Below are 12,613 nucleotides of genomic sequence, written 5' to 3' on the forward strand. Positions count from 1 at the left end.
GCATTGTCAATTGTATTTTAAATGGTGAAACATATGAAACTTCTTTTTTCCCCCTGAATGAATGATAGTTGCCTTAGTTCTCTCAAGAAAAACAATCTACCGTAGTAGATAAATGCCCCTAGCAAGCCTCTTGGGATTTTTAAAATACCAAGGCACATTGTTGCAAATAGAAGTAGTTTGGTGACCTCACTGGGATGTTAAGCGGAATCAAATAAAAAGTCTACTCGAAAGGACAAGGTATGAAGTTTTTTGTTTTTAAATCAAGCCTTTGGAATCAAAAACCTTTAGAGTTTAGATAGACTGACTTCTGATGTGGAGCATATTAACATAATTACAGACTCTTATATACTCACAGTCATTCCTGAATTGATGTTCAAACCTTTGATTAAGCCACGAAGCTGACCGTGTTCAAATGCTATGTGATATCTGTCCTATTCATAAAACAGGTAACTGTTTTAGCCTTTTTTTTTTTTTTTTGGATTCCCAAATGTATGGACAGAAATTTGTCCTTCTCTTATAGCTGTAACTATACTTTTAATGGTGAAGTATTAAACTGCTATAATATGATATATTCTATAAATCGAAAGTTAACAAAAGCGCATTTGCTCATGCCCTTGCCTTGTCACTCCGTGGTGCAGCTCCCTCTCTTCCATCCTTCTTATCAGAGTATCTCAGTGCTTAGTTGAGCTTGTTTATCTTAAAAGAGCAGGAGGCAGGCTTTTAGGGAGTAAGCTACATGTTCCAGTATAACAGGCACCAATGCTGTTTGACTTGAAAAACATTTGATCTCTTACATTAACAGCCCATGTCACTGTAATAGAGACTACAGCTGGGCTGTTGTTCAGTTTTCTGTTATTTTAGCTCTGAAATAACTGTTAGTGCTGCTCCAAAATCTCCGTGTTTAAAATTGTATATTGGCTGTCCCCCCAGGACTCGTAAGTAAACAAGGCGATATGTGTGGCCAGAGGGAGCGTATTTTGTTAGCTTTGTTTTAAATAAGAACCTTCCCTATCTAAAGGTGGTTTTTGTCTGATCCCTGATGGTGTGCTGCGTGAGTTTGCTTGTGTAAATTTGTAGATGTCGCAATATTTTAAAGCAGATTTTTGTTACTAATGTGTGAGCTCAGTAACTATTAATTATGAACTTACTTTTTCCCCCCCTCAAATAATGAAGCATTTAGTTTTTCTCACCAAGCTTAACTTAAGAGATCCTGAATGATTTCCCTAAGTAGAGCAGTTTGTATAGCAGCTGTTGAAAATGGGCAAGCAAGAATTTAAGGGGTATGTTTGTTAGACTTAAATATTACTTAGCTTTTTTTTAAGATATTCAGTTATTGGTAATTTCTGTGCCAGGAATACTTTTGACAGTTGGAATCAAGGTTAGCAGTATTTAAAGAACAGAAAATAAATTTATAAAATCAGATTGCTATTTTCTTCCTTTTTTAGAGTATCTCTTATTTTAAGAGATAGAATGGCGACTTATTATAGTAGTGGTAGAATGACAGCAATTTTACTCCTTCCTTTCTTCCTTTCTCTATTTATTTTTAAGAATCTAGTTTGTTTTCCTATTCTAATTCTCTTCTCATAGGCTACAACACTACCAAGCCACCCAGCACTTTCTTTGAATTTAACCGAAAATACATACATCAGCTAGCACAAGTATAATTGGTTGAAAGGCAGCCATGTATCTGGGGAGTTCTTCTAAATACCGAATGTGTCATGTGCTTTGACATGACATATTTGTAATATCTCTGAATACAGAAAGCACTTTCTGTGTTAGCTGTAGGTGCTAAAGCCGTAGTGTGTTTTAAGAATGTGTGCAGTGCAAATTCTGGCTTGTGAGGTAATGACAAGTGTTTGCCTGCATAGACAATATATTTTTTCCCCTTGAGGTCCCCACACACCTAGTTTCCCTCAAGCTCATCATCTCTGTCAGGTTAATCAATAGGCACCGTATGGCAGAGGGTCAGTAATCAGTGTCATCGTGCCTTTAAATCGTGTTGAAAATTTGCTTAAAGCCTGGGCCAATTAACATCGAGATGATGAATGGATGGGAAGATGGGAAGAGCCTGACGCTCAGGGGCTTTGTGAGGAGGAGATGCTCAGCTGTTGAGCAGCAGACACCAGCGAATAAAATCAGCCATTCATGTGAGCTCAGTCCACCCACTCTTAATGATAATGTCAATCTAGCAAAATATATACACATTGGAGTTGTCACGAGTTCATAAATCAAAGGAGTTTGTCAAAGGCATTCAGATTAACGAGGCAGCAGCAATAACAAGTCAAATTTGCATAGAGAATTGCTCGAATCTCAGTAAATTATGATCCTGTTTTTCATTTGATTATTTGCTAATGTCTCAAGAGGGAGAATGATTATATTAGCATGCAAAATCTACTCCAGAAGTAGAAATCTGAAGTATAGAAGACCAGCACACTATGACAATTAATCAGTTTCTGCATACTAGCATAAATGCACAAGGCCCAGAAATGAACTTCTTTTTTATTATTATTTCTCCTTGCTACTGATCCAAATGGTTCAGCTTGACAGAGACTTTATATTGCTTTAACAGTGTTCTGAATTGTGCCTGCAGGCAAGACATAGTTATGCAGCTATAACCAACCTATCCATCTGCCAACCAGATTGGAATTCTCCTATCCAAGGCTTCCATTAACCCCCACTGACAGCTCCAAACAGGATTAAGAATTTGGAAGCATAAAAAATAGTTGTTCTTTGCAAATATACACAGTCCCTTTGCATTTTGAGAAAGGCTACATCTGCAGTGTTTTATAATTAGTGTCGGACAGTGTAGCAGGAGGAAAAAATCTAGTTGGTTTTTGTTGTTGTTGTCTTTTTGGACTTCTGTCATAGAAAGTAAGGCAGTACTAATGGAAGTCCTGTGTGTTTGGTGTCTGAGAGTGCTTTCCATTATATCTGGTTTCTAGCACTGTGCTTGCATTGGTATATTGCTAGAAAATACCACTTCTTGAAAGCTTTAACTGGTAGATCTTGTTGAAGTTTAGCAGGATAGGGAGGCTTTGATGTGGTTGTGGTTTAATCGAGTATGTCAAATGATAAACGTGCTAGAGAAGCAGTGTGCATGAAAACATGCCAGAGAATATTATCTTATGAGGACACCAGAGGTCCTCCCTAAAACTGGTCCTTGAGTAGGATTCTTTAGTCAGCTACTGAACTTAAATGACCTATGTTTTTTTCTCCATCGATGCCTAGAACGATTAATTAGAATTTGTTTAGATACACATACAGTATATTATTTATGTCACCTTTCACTGAAGAGTTTAAATGATTTTTATTCCTGTAGTTAAATTGCCTTTAATTTTGTAAAAGAATAATTATTTCTATTTTTGGGAATTGCAAATTGTATATATTTGGAGGCTATAATTACTCCAAATGATACAAGTTAATGGAAAAATATTAATTCAGTTACTAATTTACCAGTCATGCCAACTGTGTGATGTTTGCAAATTAGCTATTAGAAATTGGTCTCTAGATTTTTTTTCTTCATGTGGTTGTCATTCTACATGATCAAATGACTCCGTTTTTTCCATGTGTTCAAAGTCAGAGTTATAATTCACCACAATTTACCCACTTCACTAATGTAACTTTCCTGGTTACAGAATCCTTTAAATTTTCTCAATGAGGAATGTAGCATAGGTAGAAAATGTTACTTCTAGTGTTGGAGCTGATTATTTTATTTATAACAGATGTCTATTCAGACAAGTTCAGGCTCTGTTGCACCATCCAACCTTGAGCAAGCTGCTTTTTCAAAGATTATGATAAGTCATTATGAGTGGCTTGACTTTTCATCACTGTGTAAATTAGTTTAGTTTTTCATTTGATTATATAATCAACTCTTGATTATCCATGTCATCAGGAGTTGTGTGTTCAAATAGATAACTGAAAACAGTAAATAAGCCACTTACTAGGTCATGGAGAATATTGCCCTAGCCATAAACCTGCTGTGTGCTATCATCAAAATCTGTCTACTTCTTGTTTTAGACACCAAAAAACCCAACCAAACAAAAACAGAAAACCCAGCTCTGAAGAATCAGGAACAGTTTGCTTATTTACAGAAGAACTTTTCTTTCCTAATCAATGGTTGGCAAACTTTAACTATAAAGGATCAGACAGTAAACACTTGAGGCTTTGTGGGCCATAGGATCTCTGTTGTGATTACTCATCTTTGCCATTGTAGTATGCAGGTTGCCTTAGATAAAAGGCAAATGAGTGAGAAGGTAGCTAAGTTTCATTAAAACATTATTCGTAACATAAAGGTGTATCATTAAATAATTTTCTCTTTCTCTTAAAAAAAAAAGTTATTTGTAAAAACTGTTTGGAGCAGGAGCTTACTCTGAGTTGTATACCAGCATTAGAAGCGATGGGATAGTAAGACTGTAGTTCGGCTGTCACTTTGAAGGTTTTCAGCTTTGAAAACCTTTTTTAAAGCTAGCCAGACAGTGTGGTTATAGGGCTTCAATTATTTACTAAGCATTTATCCATATATTATGTAATGTGTTGCAAAGTAGAGGGAGCCACAAAGACTTTACCAAAAAAGCTTTCAATATTACTGGGTAGTTGAGAGTAATATGCAAATAGTTGAGAGTAATATGCAAACATTTATCTAATTAAGTGCTAAATTGTGTAGGCCAAGATAAAAATGTTAAGGAATTTCCAGTAGAGAAAGTGGAAATAGTTATATGGTTTCTCAGAGAATATGACATTTGAAATTCATTTCAAGAATGGGTAGGACTTGAATTGATTAAAGTTTTTTCTTGTGTTTTTATAATTGCTGAGTGAATGACACTAAAATTAAGGATCCTCCCAGCCTGAAAATGTTGAGATTATATCACATGTTTATAAGACTATGAAGAGACTTGATTAAGTAGGGCAGAAAATGTTTGCTGATGGAATTAACTTGATGTCATATAAAAGAAAATTCTGGAAGGTCTTGGAGTCTAAGCCTAAAACTTAATATTTGATTTCATAGGAAGAAAGGGTCATGAAAAATTTTTGAGGGAAAAGACCACCATGACACTAGTGGTATTTAAGAAAGATTAATCGGCAATAGCATTCAATTGAACAAACATTTTAAAAACTCATATTGTGTTCTCAGACTTTGTGCCGAGCCACTGGAAAATGAAGATGAAAAAAACTGGCCCCACCCAGAAGGGATATTACAGTGCGTGGTAGGAGTGGAAAGCTTGTTCCTAGAGAGATATGATATAGAGAGATATAAAGCATAAGTGCCAAAATAGAAATAAAGTGCTAGTTCAGAGTAATCAGTTCCACCTGGGGGTTAGTGGGGTGGGAGTAAGGAGAAGGGTTCTCAGAGAAGATATTTTAGTTGACTCTTGAATCAGAATTGTAATGATGTGGAGATCAGGAAAGGAGTCTGTTTGTTTTTAAAGATTTATTTATTTATTAGAGAATGAGCAGGCAGGGGGAGGGGCAGAGGGAGAGGGAGAGTCTTTTTTTTTTTTTTTAAGAGTTTATTTATTTATTTGACAGAGATCACAAGTAGGCAGAGGGGCAGGCAGAGAGACAGGGGGAAGCAGGCTCCCCACTGAGCAGAGAGCCCCATGTGAGGCTCGATCACAGAACCCTGGGATCATGACCTGAGCTGAAAGCAGAGGCTTTAACCCACTGAGCCACCCAGGTGTCCCAGAGAGGGAGAATCTTAAGCAGACTCCCCACTGAGCTCGGAGCCTGATGTGAGTGAGGCCCAGTCTCATGACCCTGAGATCACCACCTAAGCTGAAACCAAGAGTCAAATGCTTAGCCAACTGAGCCACCCAGGCGCCCCAGGAAATGAGTCTGTTACACACTGAGAGAATAGAAAATAGGAATAGCAAAAGCACAGGGATGCAAGAGTGCTTTTCATACTGTGGAGAATGATAAAATAATGTTGTGTAAGTAGTTCAGAGACTGATGGAAAGGTAAAATGGCCAGATTGTGGTTGCTATACTAAGAAGTTTGGACTTAATCCTGTAGGTGACAGAGAACTATAAAAGGGTTTTGGGCCGGTGTGGGGTAGAGTGAGGTAAATAAATGTCTTTTTAGAACATGGTTCTGGTGGTAGTGTATAGAATGGATCACATATGGGTTTAGGCAAGCGTGTCAGAAGGCTGTCTCAATAGTAACAGCACTGGTAATAAGTGTTGGTGGTCTGGACTAGAGTAGAGGTTATGGAAAGACAAACCGAGGGTTAGAACTCTCTCTCTCTCTCTTTTTTAAGATTTTATTTATTTATTTGCCAGAGATAGTGAGAGATCACAAGTAGGCAGAGCAGCAGGCAGACATAGAAGGGGGAAGCAGGCTCCCTGCTGAGCAGAGAGCCTGATGCGGGGCTCCATCCCAGGACCCTGAGATCATGACCTCAGCCGAAGGCAGAGGCTTAACCCACTGAGCCACCCAGGTGCCCCCCAGGGTTAGATCTCTTAAAATAGATGATTGAAAGGAAAATTGGTTAGATACATTCCAAGAAAAAAGGTGGGGGGGGTGAGTAAAAATTGGCTGAGGATTTAAGTTTGGGATGAAAAGAAAAGTTGGGAGGGAAGGAGGTGGCCTGGGATGGGTAAGAATGGTAAAAGAGTGCTTTAAATTTGGATATGTTGATTTTGAGACTGTTTATTTAAATCTGTCATCTGAATACTTTCTTTGAGGTGATTTCTTTGTCTTTTTTTTTTTTTTAAGATTTTATTTATTTGACAGAGAGAGAGCATGAAAGGGGCGAGGGGCAGAGGGAGAAGCCGGCTCCCTGATGAGCAGAGGGCCTGATGTGGGACTTGATCCTGGGACTCCAGGATCATGACCTGAGCCGAAGGCAGTTGCTTAACCAACTGAGCCACCCAGGTGCCCCCTTTGTCTTTTTTATTCACCCCCAAGTTACTTCTGGAAACATTTTATCCAGAATACATCCCTGAGATCTAATGCACAAGCTTTAGCATTATTTCACTATATTCACTTTTTCTTATCCAAACGTCTATTACTTTGTCTATAGGTGTTACAACTCAATGCTTCCAGTTTGAAGTAAAATTCAAAGTTGTCTGCCAGACTTTTAGTCTCCCTTTTAATTCTAAACTTGTAAATGCTGGGCTAAGAGAGAAATATTTGAGTTAATATGAAAGGTAACAAATTATGTAGTATTTTTTTCAGAAATACTTTATTATGAAGCTGCTATGTATATCATATTGTTACTCCCAGACTACAAATACATTCTGCAAATGTATTTACTATAACTAAATGTTTAATCTGAGTGTTGCAAATGAGTTGTTCAAAGCAGTCAGGTTTTTATAATTAGGTTAAGTGGTAGAATATAACTTTTATTATTTATATTTAAGGGAATTTCCCCCCAAAATTTATTTCTCACTTATCTGACTTCTATTTTTCCATTTTTAAAGGTATTTTCTTTTAGATTTCATCTATTTTACTTAATTTTTATTTTTATATAATTTCAGAATTACAGAACAGTTGAAATAGTACAAAGAATCCCCTTACACTCTTCATATAGATTCTCCACATGTTAACATGTTACCGAATTTGCTCTATATGTACATACGTAAATATGATCACATTCATTTACTTTTTTCTGAACCATTTACAAGTTACAGACATAATGTCCTTTTACCAACATAAGTGTTTCATTCCATGTTTCCTAAAAACAAGGGCATTCTTTCAAATAACCACAGTACAAATTTATCAAAATGAGAAAATTAAATGTATAAACAAATGGTGGTACAGCCATATAGTGATACTACTTGGCAATAAAAAGGAAAGGACTGTAAGGACGCCTGAATGGCTCAGTGAGTTAAGTATCCAACTCTTGATTTCGGCCCAGATCATGATGTCAGGGTCATGCGATCAAGCCCCATGTCAGGCTCTGTTCTTAGTGTGGAGTCTCTCTGTCCCTTCCCCTGATTGCATATGGCACACTCTCTCTCTAAAATAAGCAAACAAACAAACAAATAATTTTTTTAAAAGGAAATGACCATTGATATATTCAACAACACAAATATATGTTAAGCTAGGTGGAAAAAGATTTTAAAAATTATATTCTATATGATTTTATTTTGTGACATTTTGGAAAAGACCAAATTATTGAGAAAAAAATCTGTTATTATGAGGGAAAGGGATTGACTATAAAGGGGCAATGCAAGAGAATTTGGGAAATGATGAGTTGCTTTACATCTTGATTATGATGGTATTTACATAACTGTATGCTTTTTGCCGAAACTCACATAATTGTACACTAGAACAAGTGGATTTTTCTATATGTAGATTTTATTTTTATTTTATTTTTTTTAAGATTTTATTTATTTACTTGACAAAGATCACAAGTAGGCAGAGAGGCAGAGAAAGCGAGAGAGAGAGAGAGAGGGAAGCAGGCTCAGCGCCGAGCAGAGAGCCCGATGCGGGGCTCGATCCCAGGACCCTGAGATCATGACCCGAGCCGAAGGCAGAGGCTTAACCCACTGAGCCACCCAGGTGCCCCTATATGTAAATTTTAAAAGTGAAGAAATAGTCATGAAATTAACATCGATACAATGTAATTAGCTCATCTATAGAACTTATTCAGATTTTCCCAGTTGTTCCAATAATATCCTTTATACCATTTTGTCATGATGCCCACCCAGTAGTTACCCATCAAAATCAAATGAAATTGGGGATCAGGAGGAAGAAAATTGTGGGTATGGCCTAGAGAGACACTACTCATCCTGTTAGGTGCAGATCACTGTTCTTCATTATATAATTCTGTATAGAGAAGTTTATCATCAATTTTGCTTTAACCCCCCAGAATAATGTCAGATCACAGGTTGCATTTAGTTGTCCTATCTCTTTAGTTTCCTTTCATCTGAAACAGATCCTCAGTCTTTGTATTTCATGACTCTGACATTTTTTGGTTAAGTACAGACTAGTAATTTGGGTTATCTAATGTTTTCGTTTGAACAGATTGAGATTATGTGTTTTTGGCAAGGTTTCCTCAGAAGTAGTAATGTGTTCTCAGTACATCATATCAGAGGCACATAATTTTTTTAAAATATTTTATTTATTTGAGAGAGAGAGAGAGAGAGAGAGAAAGTGATCACAAGCAGGGGGACGGGTAAAGGGAGAAGCAAGCTCCCCTCTGAGCAGGAAGCCCAATTCGGGACTTGATACCAGGACCACGGGATCATGACCTGAGCCAAATGCAGATGCTTAACTATCTGAGGCGCCTGAGCACCCAGGAGGTACATAATGTTAAGGTGGTGTCTACCACATCTCTCCACTGTGAGGTTATTGTTTTTCCTTTTGTAATATTAAATATCTCATGAACACATATTTTAAGATCATGTAACACTTCTGTTATTTGTCTAACTCTCACCCACTAATTTGTGGCATGAGTCTTGCTTGTATCAAGTGGTTACCCTTAAATAGAACGTACTGGACATAATTTAGCTTGATGACCAGTCCAGTTATGAACATGACTTACTGGGATGCACCATAGATAAAGATAAGAGGAATAACTGTGCTCCTGAGAGGAGAGCCTGGGTGATGTTGGAGAGCACACAAGCTTTGAGAACCACTGAGGTAACCACTTCGGTATACATAGGTGTTTCATCATTTCCCTCCATCCTCAAGACTGTAAACTACTTATCTGTTTGCTGGCTTTCTGGCTCTCTTCTTCACTATTAGAAGGGTATCTTACTCCTTGCTCCTAATATCATGACTGTTTAATGTCCCACCTCTATTTTAAGGTAATAAATTTAGTGATACCCACTCAATAGTTCCTCATCTAAATCAGATAAAGTAGAGGGTCAGGAGGAGGAAAATTGTGGATATGGGCTAGATGCTGCTCATTCTATTATGTTCACATTACTATTTTCACTATGTAATTTAGTACCTAGTTTACCATCAATTTGGTTTCACCCCATCACCTATAGACTAAAAATGTGATTTTATAATAACTTCACTATTGCAGACTTCTGCCAAAAAGTAACTAGGTTTCCAAGTTTATTATGATGACATTTTAACAAAATGTAATTAATGTTGAAATATAGGACTTTGCATTGAATTAAACCAGGTTGGATTATAAATGATATTGTATTTAAAGGAAGGTGGAACTTCATGGTCTGCGGAAGTTACTTGCATGTTATAAGTTTATAATTGAATACTGGCTTAAGTTTGTATTACATAAAACACTTAATTTTAGCATTTAAAACATTTATACTTTATTTTTCTTAAAAGTTAAATATACAAGTTGATTTTATGGGTTTATTGTTGACCTTTCCCTTCCTCTGTTTATCTTAAAGTGGCATATATTGCTAGTTTCATTATTTGGACTACTTTACAGTCATTACTTCCACTGTGCCTCTAATTTTTTTGTAAATCAACTACATTACTTTTTTTCAAAATGGAGAGAAAACCCAGTTAGAACTCGGAAGTTATTGAGTCTCTGCGCCTTCCTTTGTAGCATAGCATGTTTTTTCTTCTTCTTCTTAATTTTAGGGACCATTACCTTATAGTAGTCATCACAAATGTCAGATATCAAGTAAAATATCTTTTAAGAGATTTCTGCCCAAAAGGAACAGCTTACAACACGGGCCTGTCACACCAACTACAGGCAAGGCACAAGGTATACAGATGTTAGCCACAGAGGTACAGGGTCTTAAAATGACACTGTGTATGTGCTGCTTATCCTTAAATATATTTTAAAATATAATATTTGATAGAAATAACAAAAGGTATATCTAAAATATACAGTTATGATCCTATACTAATAATGTCATAGTTGTATGAAAATTTTCACATAAACTCATGTTAGAAATAATTTCTGCATCTAAAAGTAGTTCCCCAGTTAGAATGTGATGAGTATATGTAATGTAACGAGTATATCAAAATTTTTCTAAAGTTGCAAATTTAAAAATATTAACACTATGAATCTAGTTGTGGAAAAAAGTAATTTGTATTTGGATTTTCTGTACTTTGCCTTGCAGGTGGTGACTTATATGTGTTGATTACCAAATTTTTTCCAATTATTTTGTAGTGTGGTAAAATACATATAAAAGTTATCATCTTAACTATTTTTTAAGTGTATGGTTCAGTGGTGTTAAATATATGCATTATATTTTGCAACCATCACCCTCATCCATTTCCATAACTTTCATCTTGTGAAACTGAAACTGTACCCATTAAACAATAATTCCCTATTCCCCCACTTGTCCCAGCCCCTGGCAACCACCATTCAGCTTTCTGTATGATTTTGACTACTCTGAGTATCTCATGTAAGTGGATTCATAATCTTCTTGTGACTCACTTATTTCACGTAGCATAATGTTCTCAAGGTTCATCCATGTTGTGGTATATATCACAATTTCCTTCCTTTTAAAGGCTGAATACTATTCCATTGATATATTACATCACATTCTATTTTATTTTTTACTCTTATTTATTTATTCACTTACTTATTTTTATTACATTATGTTAGTCACCGTACAGTACTTCATTAGTTTTTGATGTAGTGCTCTATGATTCATTGTTTACGAGTAACACCCAGTGCTCCTTGCGATCCGTGCCCTCCTCAATACCCATCACCAGGATTGCCCATCCTCCCACCTGTCCCTTCCTTCTAAAACTGTCCCTTTGTTTCCGGAGTCCATAGACTCTCATGGTTTGGCTCCCCTTCCAATTTCCCTTCTCCATTTTTCCCTTCCTTCTCCTAATGTCCTCCATGCTATTCCTTATGTTCCACAAATAAATGAAACCATATGATAATTGACTTTCTCTGCTTGACTTATTTCACTTAGCATAATCTCCAGTCTCATCCATGTTGATTCAAAAGTTGGGTATTCATCCTTTCTGATGGCTGAGTAATACTCCATTTACACCACATGTTATTTATCCCTTCAGTCAGTCATTGGACACTTGGGTTGCTTCCATGTTATGAACACAGGTGTACACATTATCTCTTGAGACTCTGCTTTCAGTTCTTTTGAATATATACCTAGAACTGGAATTGTTGGATCTCTGATAATTCTGTTTAATTTTTGAGGGACCACCATATTCTTTTCCACAGCAGCTCAATTCTTTTATAGTCCCACTAACAGTGCATAAGAGTTCCAATTTCTCAACATCCTTGCCAATATATATTTTGGCTTTTGTCTATTTTTGATAAAGTATTCTTAATGAATGTGATGTGGTGTCTCCATGTAGTTTTGATTTACATTACTGAAATGATTAGTGATGTTGAACATCTTTTCATGTGCTTGTTGGCCATTTGTATATCTTCTTTAGAGAACTGTCTATCCAAGTCCTTTGTACATTTTTGAATTGGGTTGTTTGGAGTTTTTTGTTTGTTTAGTTTTACAACTTCTCTATATTCTGGATTTTTTAAAAAGGTTTATTTATTTTAGAGAGAGTGCACATGTGCACACATGAATGAGAGGGAGGGGCAAAGGGAGGGGGAAAAAGAGAATCCTAAAGCAGACTCCCTGCTGAGCATGGAGCCCCATGAGGGTCTCCTCCCAGGACCCCCAAGATCATGACCTGAGCTGAGTCAGGTGCTTGGGGCGCCTGGGTGGTTCAGTGGGTTAAGCCTCTGCCTTTGGCTCAGGTCATG

The 12,613-nt window shown here is 36.7% G+C and overlaps 1 protein-coding gene across 12 annotated transcripts in view; it reads left to right on the top strand.

The window, feature by feature from the left end:
- The window catches only part of BTRC (beta-transducin repeat containing E3 ubiquitin protein ligase), a 180,861-nt gene that overhangs the window by 89,786 nt on the left and 78,462 nt on the right, over positions 1-12,613 (top strand). Inside the window, exon 1 of one of the 12 annotated variants that reach the window (XM_032312231.1) lies at positions 744-935. The exons of the other annotated variants lie outside the window; for them this stretch is intronic. The gene's annotated coding sequence lies outside the window, so the exon portion shown is untranslated. Of the gene's footprint in view, positions 1-743; positions 936-12,613 lie in introns of those variants that run through there. 12 annotated transcript variants of the gene reach the window in all.

The sequence above is a fragment of the Mustela erminea genome, chromosome 14 (genome assembly GCF_009829155.1).
Source record: "Mustela erminea isolate mMusErm1 chromosome 14, mMusErm1.Pri, whole genome shotgun sequence".
NCBI classification, from domain to species: domain Eukaryota; kingdom Metazoa; phylum Chordata; class Mammalia; order Carnivora; family Mustelidae; genus Mustela; species Mustela erminea.